Source organism: Schistocerca gregaria, chromosome 11 (genome assembly GCF_023897955.1).
Source record: "Schistocerca gregaria isolate iqSchGreg1 chromosome 11, iqSchGreg1.2, whole genome shotgun sequence".
NCBI classification, from domain to species: Eukaryota; Metazoa; Arthropoda; class Insecta; order Orthoptera; family Acrididae; genus Schistocerca; species Schistocerca gregaria.
Genome location: NC_064930.1, coordinates 149,288,860 through 149,305,024, shown reverse-complemented (window position 1 = coordinate 149,305,024; position 16,165 = coordinate 149,288,860). Strand labels below are relative to the sequence as shown.

Genomic DNA, 16,165 nt, shown 5'->3' with positions numbered 1-16,165 from the left:
AGCTCGAAATTCTGTGTGTGTGTGTGTGTTTTATTCATTGTGCCTATCTACCGGCGCTTTCCCGCTTGGTAAGTCTTGGAATCTTTGTTTTTAATATATTTTTCCCACGTGGAAGTTTCTTTCTATTTTATTTACAATGTAAATAATGATATATCTTAGATTAATTCAGGATAAATACTGGACATTCTACCTGAAAGAGTAAAGAAATGTGAGGTATTAAACACTTCCCTGAGTTTTCGAAATCATCTGATATCAATGGAAGTATTATTATCATCATCATCATCATTTCTTTCTTATCTCAGACGTTATGTCTGGTCACAAGTAGAAAGTGACGCGGACCTTGATCAAGCATGACTTCCTTTTAACTGTACGGTATATGTTATGTTGCATTTAGGAACTTTCGGCTAATTGAACATGTATCAATAATTACGGATTTCTGTAGTTGTATATATAAGTTTGGATGAAGCTGTATTGCATTGATGTACTGGTGGATATTGTGTGGCATGACTCCTGTAGGTTATAGTATAATTGGTATAATGTCAACTTTATCCTGATGCCACATATCCTTGACTTCCTCAGCCAGCTGGATGTATTTTCAATTTTTTCTCCCGTTTTCTTTTGTATATTTGTTGTATTGGGTATGGATATTTCGATTAGTTGAGTTAATTTCTTCTTTTTATTGGTGAGTATGATGTCAGTTTTTTATGTGGTGGTGTTTTATCTGTTATAATGGTTCTGTTCCAGTATAATTTGCATTCATCATTCTCCAGTACATTCTGTGGTGCATACTTGTATGTGGGAAAGTGTTGTTTTACAAGTTTACGTTGTATGGTAAGTTGTCGATGTATTACTTTTTGCTACAGTGTCATGTCTTCTGGGGTATTCTGTATTCGCTAGTATTGTGCAACCGCTTGTGATGTGATCTACTGTTCCTATTTGTTGTTTGCAAAGTCTGCATTTATCTGTTGGGGTATTGGGATCTTTAATAATATGCTTGCTGAAATATCTGGTGTTTATTGTTTGATCCTGTATTGCAATCACGAATCCTTTCGTGTCACTGTATATATTGCCTTTTCTAAGCCACGTGTCGGATGCGACTTGATCGATGTGTGGCTGTGTTAGATGAAACGGCCGCTTGCCATGTAGTGTTTTGTTTTTCCAATTTATTTTCTTCGTATCTGTTGATGTTATGTGATCTAACAGGTTGTAGAAGTGGTTATGAAATTGCAGTGGTGTAGCCGATGTATTTATATGAGTGATTGCTTTGTGTATCTTGCTAGTTTCTGCTCGTTCTAGAAAGAATTTTCTTAAATTGTCTACCTGTCCATAATGTAGGTTTTTTATGTCGATAAATACCCTTCCTCCTTCCTTTCTGCTTAATGTGAATCTTGCTGTTGCTGAATGTATGTGATGTATTCTATATTTGTGGCATTGTGATCGTGTAAGTGTATTCAGTGCTTCTAGGTCTGTGTTACTCCATTTCACTACTCCAAATGAGTAGGTCAATATTGGTATACCACAGGTATTTATAGCTTTTGTCTCGTTTCTTGCTGCCGATTCTGTTTTCAGTATTTTTGTTAGTCTTTGTCTATATTTTTCTTTTAGTTCTTCTTTAATATTTGTATTATCTAGTCCTATTTTTTTTGTCTGTATCCTACATATTTATAGGCATCTGTTTTTTCCATCGCTTCTATGCAGTCGCTGTGGTTATCCAATATGTAATAATCTTGTTTAGTGTGTTTTCCTTGACTGTGCTATTTTTCTTACCTTTGTCTGTTCCAAAAGCCATATTTATATCGTTGCTGAATACTTCTGTTATCTTTAGTAATTGGTTGAGTTTATGATTTGTTGCTGCCAGTAGTTTTAGATCATCCATGTATAGCAAATGTGTGATTTTGTGTGGGTATGTTCCAGTAATATTGTATCCATAATTTGTATTATTTAGCATGTTGGATAGTGGGTTCAGAGCAAGGCAGACCCAGAAAGGACTCAATGAGTCTCCTTGGTATATTCCACGCTTAATCTGTATTGGCTGTGATGTGATATTATTTGAATTTGTTTGGATATTAAGTGTGGTTTTCAAATTTTTCATTACTATGTTTAGGAACTGTATCAATTTAGGATCTTCTTTGTATATTTCCAATATTTGTAGTAACCATGAGTGGGGTACACTATCAAAAGCTTTTCGGTAATCAATCTATGCGTAGTGTGGCGACCTTTGTTCAGTTTTAGCTTGATGTGTCACCTCTGCATCTATTATCAGTTGCTCTCTACATCCTCGTGCTCCTTTGCAACAGTCTTTTTGTTCTTCATTTATAATTTTGTTCTGTGTTGTATGTGTCATTAATTTCTGTGTAATGACTGAAGTTAATATTTTGTATGTTGTTGGTAGGCATGTTATGGGGCGGTATTTAGCTGGGTTTGCTGTGTCTGCTTGATCTTTAGGTTTCATTTAAGTTATTCCATGTGTAAATGTACCAGGGAATGTGTATGGGTCTGCAATGTAACTTAAATAATTTAGTTAGATGTGAATATGTTGAGGTGAACTTCTTTAGCCAGAAATTTGCTATTTTATCTTTTCCAGGGGCTTTCCAATTGTGAGTAGAATTAATTGCTTTGGTGACTTCATGTTGCAAAATTATCACTTCAGGCATTTGCGGTATCATCTTGTATGTGTCTGTTTCTGCTTCTATCCACCGTGCATGCCTGTAATGTTGTACCGGGTTTGACCATAAGTTGCTCCAAAAGTGTTCCATGTCTGTTATGTTTGGTGGATTGTCTATTTTAATGTGTGTGTTATCTATTGTCTGATAAAATTTCTTTTGGTTTGTGGTGAATGTTTGGTTTTGTTTCCTTCTATTTTCACTTTTTTTTGTATCTTCTAAGTCGTTTGGCCAATGCTTGTAATTTCTGCTTCTTTTCATCTAATTGCTCTATCGCTTCTTGTTGTGAGATTTTACCTAACCTTTTTCGTTTTTTTTTCTGACATTTGATGTCTTATAAATTGTGTTAGCTGTCCAATGTCTCTTCTCAGTTTTTCTGTTCTGATCTGTAGCCTGTGTTGCCATGCTGGTTTTGTGGGTTTCTTGTGTGTGTTGGTTGGTTCTGATCTCTGCCTAGTGTGTATATTTAGTGTAGTGAGTGCTCCTATATAAACCAGTAGTTGTAACTCTTCCATAGTTGTGCTTTCAATTATTTTGTTGTGCATGATTGTGTTGATAGTTATTATTGTTGTTTCGACTTGGGGGTTATTTGGCGGTCTATGCAAGAATGGTCTAATGTCTGTATTTGTGTCTTTGTATTCTATATATGTCAGCTGATATTTTTCTTCCATATCTAACATGTGTGTCACTTCATATTCTATTTGTACTTGTTCTGGTAGCAGTCTTAAGATTTCGTTTTCCTCTGATTGTTTAATTGATGTGTGTTGTTCTTTGTTTGTTTTTCTCTGGGATGTTTGAGTCCATTACTGTATTTTCTTCTTCTTCTGATTGCACATTATTTTGTTCCAGTATTTGTTGTACTTGTTGTATGATGTTTTCTAATTGTGACTGGGGTATCCTGTTATTTTTGATTATTACACGGATCTGATCAGCTAGTCGTTGTTGTGTTAAAAATTTTAATTCTGGGTATCTGGTAATAAATGTTATGTATACTTGTGATCTGTATCCAGTTATGTTGGTTCCTAGGTTTGTTGCTTGGTATTATTATTATTATTTGTTTCATTGTTTTCTTTCTTAAAATGAGTTTCAAACCATCTAGATTAAGGTCTGTAACTCCGATCATTAGTTTTGCTGTATGGAACTTTGAAGATTCAGATGCTCCAAACAATTTATTACTTGGTGTAGAGCAGACATTACACTGCAGACAAGCACAATTAAATTTCAACTCTGCCTGTCTGCAACTTTACACATCTTCTTCACGTTAGGTAGTAATGTCTTTTTCTACATTGTTGATATTCCTACCTGCAGTTTCCATTGTTTCTTTTATGGTTTAATGTGTTTGTCAGACCAATAAGAACTATTGGTCACACCAGTTAACATTATCAACATGTTGTATACATCATTTATATTGATAAATGTTATTTCCACATCATTTAAACAATGTGTGCACAGTTCCTAATACGTCATGAATTTAGTGCAACTATCTGTATTATTCAGGTTCACAGAAAACTTAAGTTGTTATCAGGAACTGGCAAAGAAAGTTTCATTTTCGCCACACCCATAATTAAGAGGTATAATCTGTACACATTAGATATCAGTGATTTCAATTCTTTGGGAGGAAGAACTGTTCAATGTTCATCAATTCTATGTAATAATTGGAATACATGCGATTCATTATTCAAAGCCTATCCTTGGAAGCCTGTTCACCTTTCACAACCACAAGAGTGCTGATTTTGAGAATGAAAATGTTAAGGAATAAAGCCCATTCCTACCGCACACTAAGTATGTCTTAATTAAACATAGAACAACACTGTAGGAGAGTTTAGGACTTGGAAAGAGAGTATTTACTGTAAAAAAACAACAAGCGTAATACACGATGATGTTTGGTTTGTGAGCCGCTCAACTGTACAGTCATCAGCACCCGTACAAAGCCCCACTTTTTACACAGTCTAATCTAGCCACTGTCACAAATTATGATGATGATGATGATTATGATGACAACACAAACATCCAGTCCCCGTGCTGAGAAAAATCACGAACCCGGCGGGGAATCGAACCTGGGACCCTGTGATCCAGAGGCAGCAACGCTAGCCACGGCATAACACGTGATTTCTATAAACAAATATTCAACCACTAGTAATTTTCAGCATTAAGCAGACTAGTTAACATTTACAAAAGAAGAAGAAAAAATGATTTTCATAGAGAATCAGTTACGAAGGACCTATACATGACAGCTTTCAATAAATTTCCTTCAGTAATAAATAACATCAATGCATTATGTTCAAAAAGAATGAGTTGAAAAATATGCTAATATATAACAGTGCAGCTCATGTGACATTCAGGAATACACTAGTTCTTCAAAATGACATGTATGCCACTTTGCTCAAGAATACGTATGACATGTTTATTATTTCTTTCACAGAAAGGATATTTCTGCAGCAGCTTCTCTGTTTCATTTGTGTCAGTGTAATCAAATAGTCAGCAAGCTATTGAAATGAGACTGGAGAAAGTACATAATTAAAAGACATTCCTTTTTTCCATATGATATTACCTATATTTTGCGTATTAGACATTCCATGTCAAATAAACACACTTTAAATAAAAATTTTACCTCACCCTCCTAGATTTTGCTGAAAGTTGGTATACTTATACTGGGTGCTGAAACTAAGAAAAATACCAAATTTCAATTTTTTATCTCAAACCATTCCTGAAATATGGTCATGTAAACTTTTCAAAAACTGGCCAAAAATGTGTGAACGGACTTTTTTTAAACTGCCCTAGGAGCTGCCCTAATTGAGCTAGAGAACTGGGAAAGGTGTCATTTTGCAGCATTTTTCATGCTCTTTCCAGTGATGGACAAAAACATAGCTTCTAATTAATAACCTTTTTCAAAATGGTAATTAATATTTTGATTTAATTTTTTTACAAAAAGTACATAATTGAAAATTTTCAAAATATTTCCATAACTACTTCATACTGTTGTAAATCACATGGCAAAATATAAATGTGTGATGATGATGGATTCATTGTTAAAAAAAAATTATTCCGGACTCTTGTTTTTCACTGACGGCCCTAGTTTGACCAAACTGACCTTTAAGGTAGTACGTCAGTAGAGGACCGTATACATAGGGCTTGATGTCTGTACAATAATTCAGAGACTGGAGCCATCGTTGGGATGATTTAGTCTGCATCGTTACCTTCTAAGGCTTTGTGTGGCTACAGCATTATTGTGCACTGTGGTTTTAGTGCAAATCAATTGTTACCTCTGTGTTGACCAGTCTGTATCTATTATATTTAATATTTCATTTTCAAGTAAATCTATACATTGAAGGGCAGTTTATAAGTGGTTTTTGTATAAATATGGAACGAAGTAAAAAGTGCAGTGCTGTAAGAGTGCAGTGTTGTAATCCAATAAAGAAGTCAAATCATTTTATTAGAGAGAGAAAAATCTGAGAAATGTCACAACATGGATGCGTAAATTATTTCCTCAAATACCAAGTGGTGCCACAATTTGTGATTAATGTAGGAAAGATGTAGCCAAAATTGAAAAATGCACCAGAGCCCATCAGTGATGAACGTGTTAAAGAAGAATCTTCTGGATCAGAGAGAATCATCCGAGACCAAGACCCTGACTTCACTGTTAAAACATTTAACACAACACTTCAAGAACTAGGTGAGTCCCCAATTGACAAGAGAAAACTAACATCTAGGCATTACACCAAATCAAAAGTGAAGAAAATCTCATCAATGACACGTAAACTTTTTGTTGCTCCTGAAACTTCTTCGTCAGACACTGATACTGATAGATCCATTCTGATGAACCCATTCTTGAAAATCTTAAAAGAAACTTTAAAAATTCTATAAGTAGAGCAAAAAAAACTAATGATTCTTACAAATTTACCTGAAAAGTGGAGTGTCAGGAAAATAATGAGGGAATTTAATGCTCCTAAATTGCATTGTTCGGCAGTCCAAAAACATTTTGAAAGAGAGATGATTCATGGAAGGTCCAAACCCAAAACCAGGGAAGTGTTTACCAGCAGAAACTGTCAAAACTGTACATTCATCTTATGAAAATGACGAAGTTAGCAGGGCTATGCCAGGTATTAAACATTGTGTGACAATTGCAGAAACAAGTGGAAATAAAACAAAAATATCAAAAAGACTTATTTTGTGTAACCTTAAAGAAGCTTACAAGCATTTAAAGACAAGTTTCCTAACATAAAAATATGTTTCTCTAAATTAACTGAGTTGACACCAAAACATTGTGCATTAGCTGGCCGGAGTGGCGCACACACTGTCTGCATGTACACAACTCACCAAAACATAAAATTAATGCTAGAAAATGCCAAACTAAATACAGTAACAAACAGCAGCTTAACTATAAGCAGTGCATTGCAAAAATGCTTTGCAACCCATCATCAGTTGATTGCAACATGAGAGACTGTGAATACAGCCCAGGAGAAACTGTCATTTGTAAAATTTTAAAAGACTCTTTTCATGAAAACTTAATTGAACAAGTTCAGTTCCGACAGTGGACGTCAGTTGACCGATGTAATCTGAATATTGTTCAGAAAACTTCTGAATAATTCATAGATTTATTTTGTAGTAAGATGTAGACTTTGATTCGGCATCATTCATTGCCAAGCAACAACAAACATTCCGTAACTCCACAAGAGAAAACCTTCTGGAATCTGAATTCGTTGTCATATGTGATTTTCCAGAAAATTATAGTATAGTTCTACAGGATCAAGCTCAGAGTTTCCACTGGACAAGACAACAGATTACCATTCATTCTTTTCTTATATATTGCAAACAGGAAGACAAAATTGAGCATATGAGCTTTGTCATTGTTTCTGATTGCCTGGAGCACAATACAACTGTGGTTTGCACCTTTCAAAAGAAGCTAATTTCGTATCTAACAAATAAATTTCAAAAGATTCCAAAAAAAGATATACAATTATTCTGGCGGTTCTGCCGCTCAGTATAAAAATAAGAAAAACTTCCTGAACCTTTGCCTTCATGAGGAAGACTTCAACATAAAAGCTGAGTGGCACTTTTCAGCCACAGCACATGGGAAACGCCTTGTGATGGAGTAGGGGGTTCAGTAAAGAGACTGGCAGCTCGTGCAAGTTTGCAAACGCCATACCAAAATCAGATCCAAACCGCACAAGATCTATTTGAGTGGGCAGTAGATAATATGACAAATGTTGATTTTGCATATTCCACTCAAGAAGACTACGCTGCTTCAGAAATATTCTTAAAAAGCCGACTTGAAGAGGCGTTGACAAACAAAGGAACACAGCAATTACACACTTTCCTTCCAAACACTGCATCAAAATTAATAGTCTAATACTTCTCAGGTGATATGCAGAGTTGGGAGAGGGAAGTAACTACATCACCAGACAAACTGAAGTTACAAGATGTATCAGGCTATGTCACCACTGTATATGGCAGAAACTTGTGGCTTGGGTACATTTTACAAAAAAACGAAGAACTTGATGAAATGAAAATAACTTTTCTTCATCCATGTGGACCAGCTAAGTCATTCTCTTATCCTGCACATGCAGATGTCCTGTGGGTGTCAGTTGTGAATGTTCTCACAAAAATGAATCCATTTACTCCGACAGGGAGAACATACATTCTTAATGAAAGTGATGTAAACCAAACCCAGTCAGCTTTATTAAAATGTAGTATGTGAAGTTCCAAGACAATTTATTGGGAAACTGCTTTCAACTCCAAACTTAATTTTTGTCTCAGGTTAGTGTTAATGTATATTTTATAGAAAGTTATTTCAAAATTATTGTTAGTACCTATTGTGTTAAATTTAGCTATGTACAGATGCCTGTTCCTCAAAAACAAGCATTGCGTATTTAATTCGTTTAATGGTTCCATTTCAAAGATCATGGACCAGAACTATTATGTAAATATTTGTACTTATTCATACTTTATTTCAGTTTGTAGTTAAATGCTCAATCTCTTGTTTTTGTTATATTGGTTCATATACTGTTAGTGAAGTTGTATGAAATTAAAATAAGCAATCAACTTAATTATAAAATATGCTGATTAGTTTTGGTTTAATAAGGTGATGTTTCTAATACTTTTTTACTTACCTTTCAGTATATTTTAAAGAAATTCCTGTTTGTTAAAGGTCAATTTGGTCAAACTAGGGCCGTTAGTGAAAAACAAGAGTCTGGAATAAGTTTTTTTAAACAATGAGCCCATCATCATCACACATTTATATTTTGCCGTGTGATTTACAGTAGCATGAAGTAGTTATGGAAATATTTTGAAAATTTTCAATTATGTACTTTTTGTAAAAAAATTAAAATTAAATCAAAATATTAATTAATATTTTGAAAAAGGTTATTAATTACAAGCTATGTTTTGTTGTATATCCCTGGAAAGAGCATGCAAAATGACATTTCCCAGTTCTCTAGCTCAATTAGGGCAGCTCCTAGGACAATTTAAAAAAGCCCATTCACACATTTTTGGCTGGTTTTTGAAAGTTTACATATCCATATTTCAGGAATGGTTTGAGATAAAAAATTGAAATTTGGTGGTATTTTTCCTAGTCTCAGTGCCCACTGAAAGTATACCAACTTTCAGTGAAATCTAAGAGGGTAAGGTAAAATAGGAGTGTTGATTTGACATGGAATGACTCGTATGCTATCTTAGTTGTTGTGTGTTTTGTAAAGTATTAAATACAATTCCCACTAGTCCTCACTAGCAACACCATAATATGAGGGGTAAAGAGAAGATAGTAAATCTATTAGGCGAAAACGTAAGGGAGAGGGGGAAGCCGAAGCCAAACCCACACTAAGACAAAACCCTGTGACTGCAGGGTCTGGTGAGACAGTGACTTAAGTCAAACTTAGAATACAGGCAGAAGGTTTAAAGGAAATTAAATTGACATATTCCCAGTTCATCTTCTAATAATAGAGCGAAAATCGAAATCAACTTGCTTCATTAGACACTTGAGGGGGGGGGGGGGGTCAAAAATAAATGAGTTGCTAATTTACAATATAAGGAACACACACATTGAGTTGCAGACAAACACAACTAAAATATTGCTACACACAACTTTTGGCCAAGGCATTCTAGTCCGTTTGTGTGTGTGTGTGTGTGTGTGTGTGTGTGTGTCCTATTCTGAAGGAGGCCTTGGCCAAAAGCTAAATAGGCCTATGTAACTTGTCTTTTCATTTTATCTGTCTGCAACCCAATGTGTCATTTACAGTGAAAATCAATCTATCCTCTTCCTTATTCTGTTGACATTTCAACCTGGAGTTTCCCTTGTTTGAGTTATTAATTTGCTTGCAATGCCTTAGCAGTCAGAATGAAACTGATGTCATTTGTCTGCCTGATCACCAAATATGGACAGGGGCTTAATACACACGGTTATAAATTAGTTGCACACTCATTTAAGTACAATATGGACAGAGGAGCAGTTGTTATATATGTAAAAAACATGTAAATGCGAAACAATGGCCTACGTACATTCCGTAAAAGATCAGGATACAGAATCGTGTGCTTTTGAGTTAATATGAGGGGCATGTAATTGTAGTTATGATGGTTACAGTATATAGGTCTCCCACAGATAACTGTTGGAATTATGATGGTTTATTGTGCTGTCTGTCAGACAGAAAGAAGGGACTATTAATGATGAATTTAACGTTCGTTTCTTGAAGGACCTGACAGGGAAAGACGTCCAGAGGTCACCCGAAGTTTACGGTAACGACCGACTACTTTAAAGTTTAACCTGTGATGTAACTCTGCTGTGCTGTGTTACAGACCTGAAACGGCTTGCAGAAGCTGTGCTGCTGGAGTGTCCACTGTGGGGTCTTTAGTTCTGTAAACTGTTTGTTAGTGCTGTGTGTGACTCCCATAACTTCTTGAGTGCTGTTTGTGAGAATAAAATAGGAATAGTTTGTGGCAGTTTGCTGAAATGTTATTTTGATGTTGGCAGTCATGGACAATAGATTCCTTTTCAGCTTTGAAATGATCAGCGTGTGTGTTGTTTATGGTTGGATATTTAATTTACTGTTTCATTTTTTGTTGGTTACGAATATGACAACAAAGTTCACGAGTAAGTCCCTGCATGCCACATTGGGGGGGCCACAAATTCCTGGGGTTCAGTTTAATCGCCAAGTATGAGAAATGGGTACATCTGTGGAGAAGGTACGAGACTGACGATCTTTGCTGCGTATTTGACAAACGACCAGTATGTGTAACAGTGTTGGCAGGATGACATCTGGTTTGCAAAGTCTAATATGACCATTTGAAAGATTGTGTCGATGACTTCTTATTTTTGTTACGGCTAGATTGCTATATTTGCGTGTTGGCTGAATTTGGTTGATAAGTATGTTTCTGTGGTTCTATTTTTCACTGTAGTACGTACGGTATGTGTTTTTATGTGTAAATCCGTGTATTTATTACATATCGAAACTGGTGTTAAAGCAGCGTTCGTTAGTTTCGAGTTACTCGGCTCATTTTGCGCAATAAATCTTAATGATGTGGAATGAGTCATTTTCCGTTCAACCCCAAATTAATTTATACTTATGGTTATATGCTGTACATTTATAGTTTTAAAAAAAAGTAAAGATGTGAGTTACTATTTCCTACCCACTTAGTTTTACACATTCCTGTAATAGAAGTGCTTCCACAAAATAGAAGGCATTGTCAAGGAGAAACTGTTTGTTTTCAGGTTTCACTCTGTTGTCTGTCAGACACTTTGTATCACAGAGTACACGATCAACAATTTTTGCTGCAGTATTGTCCACCCTTTTTTGTACCAAAGACAATCTTAACAAATGTCATTTTTTTCTTCTGGTATTGTAATTATGTACATATTCTTTCTTTTGAACTGTAGTGGATTATTTACAACAAACTTCATGAGGCAATGAATATACTGTGAAGCAGTGGTGTTGTCAGAACGGCCAACTCGTTAAACATATGTCTACAAGATGATCATGTGTGAGCACCATGTATTATTCTTGCAGCACATTTTTGAGCAACGACTACTTTCTTTTCTAAAGATGAGTTACCCAGAACAATATGCCACACGATATTATCGAATGAAAACACGTAAAGTACGTCAACTGACTGATTTGTCTTTCCCCTTGATTTGCAAGTCCAAATGTAGTTCAACAAACTTGTTTTAGGAGTTCCATAATGGGCTTTTTACCAGTTTAAATTACCATCAATATGGTCACTTAAGGATTTTGAAGTTTCCACCCTATTTATCATTTCCTCACCATGAGTTACAGTTATCACTGATGTAGAAGCCCTACATGTAAGGAAATGCGTATGTTGTGTCTTTAAAATTGAGGCCGTGAGCATTTGCAGACAACCCTTCAACTTTGTTTACCATTTCTTCTGTTTCTGTATGTATGCTTTGATTGATTACAGTACTTGTGTCATTTGGAAAAAGACCTAATTCTGTTTGTTGTATTGTTGAATGAAACATCGTTTGCATACATCAGAAACAGTAAAAGACCTGAGCCTTGTGGAACCCCATACTTGATTCCTCCCCAGTCAGAATGCTGATCCTAGAGTACATTTCTTAGATTATTAGGTACAGCTTTCTGTATTCTTTTGTTAGACATGACGACATTATCCACTGGTTGCCTATACTATCAATCCCGCAAAACTTCAAATTATCTACGAGATTTTATTAATTAATGCTTGTAAAATCTGATGATTGAACATGTAAATGGCATTATCTGTAGAGCAGCTCTTCTGAAACCCCAAACTACAATTTGCCGAGGATATTATTGTTGCTAAGGTGAGATACTATTCTAGAATATTTTTTAAAGAACATATTCACCAGTGGCTGTAGAAGTTATTTGTTTCACTATTGCAATTTCAGCCTTTGGGCCATTTTTAAGTGATAATGCAATAGATTTTGCTACAGCACATGTCAGACTTTAAAATCCTCCAACATATATACACATCATCATCATCAGAAATAGGCCTTTTCACTGTATAGACACAGCAAAATCATTTAAAGTCTGACATGTGCTGGAGCAAATCTTTTGCATTACCACATGAAAATGGCCCAAAGGCCGAAATTGCAACGATGAAATAAATAATTTCTACAGTCAACAGCAAATATGATGTCCTTTAAAAAATTCTACAGGACTGAACCCCAATCGTGAGAAGTTATTCTAGAATTCATCCCCTTCTCAAAACCTTTGGACAATGATGTCAGCAGGGTTACTGGTAATAATGTTGTATTGTGATTGATAGGTAACACGGAGCTTGTTTTACCCACGCTGGTGAGATCAGGTTTCTGATATTAGTTATATGGGTGAATTTTAGTTTTTCACTATTTCAGACTTCGTGTTATATAGGGCAAGTGAAGTATTAGAGAATAGATTTTTTTTTTAATTTGGTGTTGTTTTGTGGTATGGATTTTGTTCAGCTGTATAGGTCCAGTGGAATTTGCAGTAGCAGGTTTTGAAGCTATGTATGGGTTGGTGGTATAGTGGAATTCATTTGAGCTTTATAGGTCAAGTGAAATTTCTAATACCAGTTTTTTTTCTCTTTTTTCGGATCTTTTTATTGTCATTATGTTGATTACTGAAGATTTCATTTGCTTGATTTTTGTTTTACTATGTCTTCATTATTGGGACTATCACATACTTAGTTTGACTCCACTGAAAATCCTGTAACTTTCACTGATGTCTCGTTAGTTTCATGTTATTTCTTCAATTCGGTATTTTTCATATTATTTGTCTGTTCACACATGTAAAAAGTGATGTCATGCTTGCCTTATTGGATAAGCTTGAAATTTTGGTGTACACCATCTTGATGATGAACTGCTTTGACCATATGGATAGCATATTCGTACAACAAGCAGCAGTTAAAGAGAGACATGTTCACCCTGTCATAAAAGGCTAATCAGATCATGATGCACAGTTCAAAAACTCAGATACTAATCAGGCTCAATAACAACATGATTATTGAAGATTTTAAAGAAAGCTTAAAAAATATTGCTTCAGGTGAAGTTTACAATTAATCTAATGCTAACTCCAAATCCAAAATATTGCTTAATGACACTGAATCCATTTTTATAGTAATTTTACTAAAATAATATTTAAAAGTAATAATGGAAAATTATTAAAGAAACTTTGCATGATTACAAGTATCAAACTATTCACAATAAAGAAAAGGACTTGTACAAAATTGATAGAATCTGTTGTTGTTGTTGTTGTTGTCGTCATCTTCAGTCCAGAGACTGTTTTGATGCAGCTTTCCATGTTACTCTATCCTGTGCAAGCTGCTTCATCTTCCAGTACCTACTGAAACCTACATCCTTTTGAATCTGCTTAGTGTATTCATCTCTTGGTCTCCCTCTATGATTTTTACCCTCCACGCTGCCCTCCAATGCTAAATTTGTGACCCCTTGATGACTCAGAACATCTCCTACCAACCGATCCCTCCTTCTAGTCAACATGCACCACAAATTTGTCTTCTCTCCAATTCTATTCAATACCTGCTCATTAGTTATGTGACCTACCCATCTAATCTTCAGCATTCTTCTGTAGCACCACATTTCGAAAGATTCTATTCTCTTCTTATCCAAAATATTTACCGTTCACATTTCACTTCCATACACGGCTACACTCCATACAAATACTTTCATAAATGACTTCCTGACACTAAAATCTATACTCGATGTTAACAAATTTCTCTTCTTCAAAATGCTTTCCTTGCCATTGCCAGTTTACATTTTATATCCTCTCTACTTTGACCATTACCAATTATTTTGCTCCCCAAATAGCAAAACTAATTTACTACTTAAGTATCTCATTTCCTAATCTAATTCCCTCAGCATCACCCGATTTAATTGGACTACATTCCATTATCCTCATTTTGCTTTTGTTGATGTTTATCATGTATCTTCCTTTCAAGACACTCCATTCTGTTCAACTGGTCTTCCACGTCCTTTGCTGTCTCTGACAGAATTACAATGATATCGGCGAACCTCACAATTTTTATTTCTTCTCCGTGGATTTTAATTCCTACTCCGAATTTTTCTTTTGTTTCCTTTACTGCTTGCTCAATCTACAGATTGAATAACATCCGGGATAGGCTACAACTCTGTCTCACTCCCTTCCCAACCACTGCTTCCCTTTCGTGCCCCCTCGACTCATATGACTGCCACCTTGTTTCTGTACAAATTTTAAATAGCCTCTCGTTTTGACCCCTGCCACCTTCAGAATTTGATCGAGTACTCCAGTCACCATTGTCAAAAGCTTTCCCTAAGTCTATAAATGCTAGAAATGTAGGTTTGCCTTTCCTTAATCTATCTTCTAAGGACAAGTTATCATCCAGAAATACTTTCATTTTATAAACAGTACAGTAACTTTAAGAAATATACAAAAATACAGGAGTATGTACATCTTGTCCAAAAGTGACAGATCATACAGTGGAATCAAATCAATATGAAATGTTAAAACAGAGACCAAAAGAGGCCATAGATGACCTTATTTCTGTAAAAGACAATGCGAGCATTGTAAATGATGGTTCATATGCAACAGATTATACAAATAATTAACTTTTACAAAAATAGATGAGAAAATTGGTGCAAGTAGCTCAGAAGAGAAAGCAAGACAGTACACTAATGAAACAATACAAAGAAATTCAGTAAAGTAAAAAATAATCTCATATACCCTATAAAGTAAGGAAGATCATGATGACTCCAGAAAGTGAAAGTTGATATGGAGTGGATTAAGTTCCCAATAAGGCACTAAAATAATGTTGCCCTCTAATACGAACAGTTCTTTGTCACTTAAGTAGTGCACCATTAATTCAGGGTGTGTTCCCAGACAGATAGATATATGCCACCACTGGACTTCTCTACAGTGATGATGACTAAACTAATGTCTGTAGCTTATATCCAATGTCACTCCTTACATCAGTTTCTAAAATCGTTAGGTTCTAAAATTCTGTAGTTATTAGGTGTGAATTTTGATGAAAACAATCTGGAAAAATTCAATCATGAACTTTTTTTTCTTTATCAACAATCCATCCTTGTTTGTAAAGATATTCACATGGGCAGCACTTTAAGGGAAAACGATCTGCATTGACCTATAACATATCAACTTTGGCATATAATGGGATGAAATGTGCAGCTATTAAATACTTTGTCAGTCTACCTATGGAAATAAAATACCTGACGTACAGCAGTAGTGTTATCATACAGATAATAAAGAGGTTCTCCTTAACAACTCCTATACTATCGAGAAACTCTTGAATATAACTAACCCATATTTTTTTACATGAAAAAAACTGAAATTACCAGAATGAAGGCACAAAAGAAATATTTTTTTTTATCCTCTGGATATATTACAGTTTGCTTCCGTTAACACGTACCACAATATAACATCCACGTGAATGTTAGTATCTGAAAACGAAATGTGTTGCTCGTTTTTTCTTCTTTTTTTTACGAATGTGCCGAGAAACGTGTAAGATTCACTTTAGCGTCTATTGATTGTGGA

The 16,165-nt window shown here is 35.1% G+C and overlaps 1 long non-coding RNA gene across 2 annotated transcripts in view; it reads right to left on the bottom strand.

Annotated features, from left to right (window-relative positions):
- Positions 1 to 16,165, bottom strand: part of LOC126295478 (uncharacterized) — a 57,501-nt gene that overhangs the window by 40,868 nt on the left and 468 nt on the right. The window lies entirely within an intron of this gene.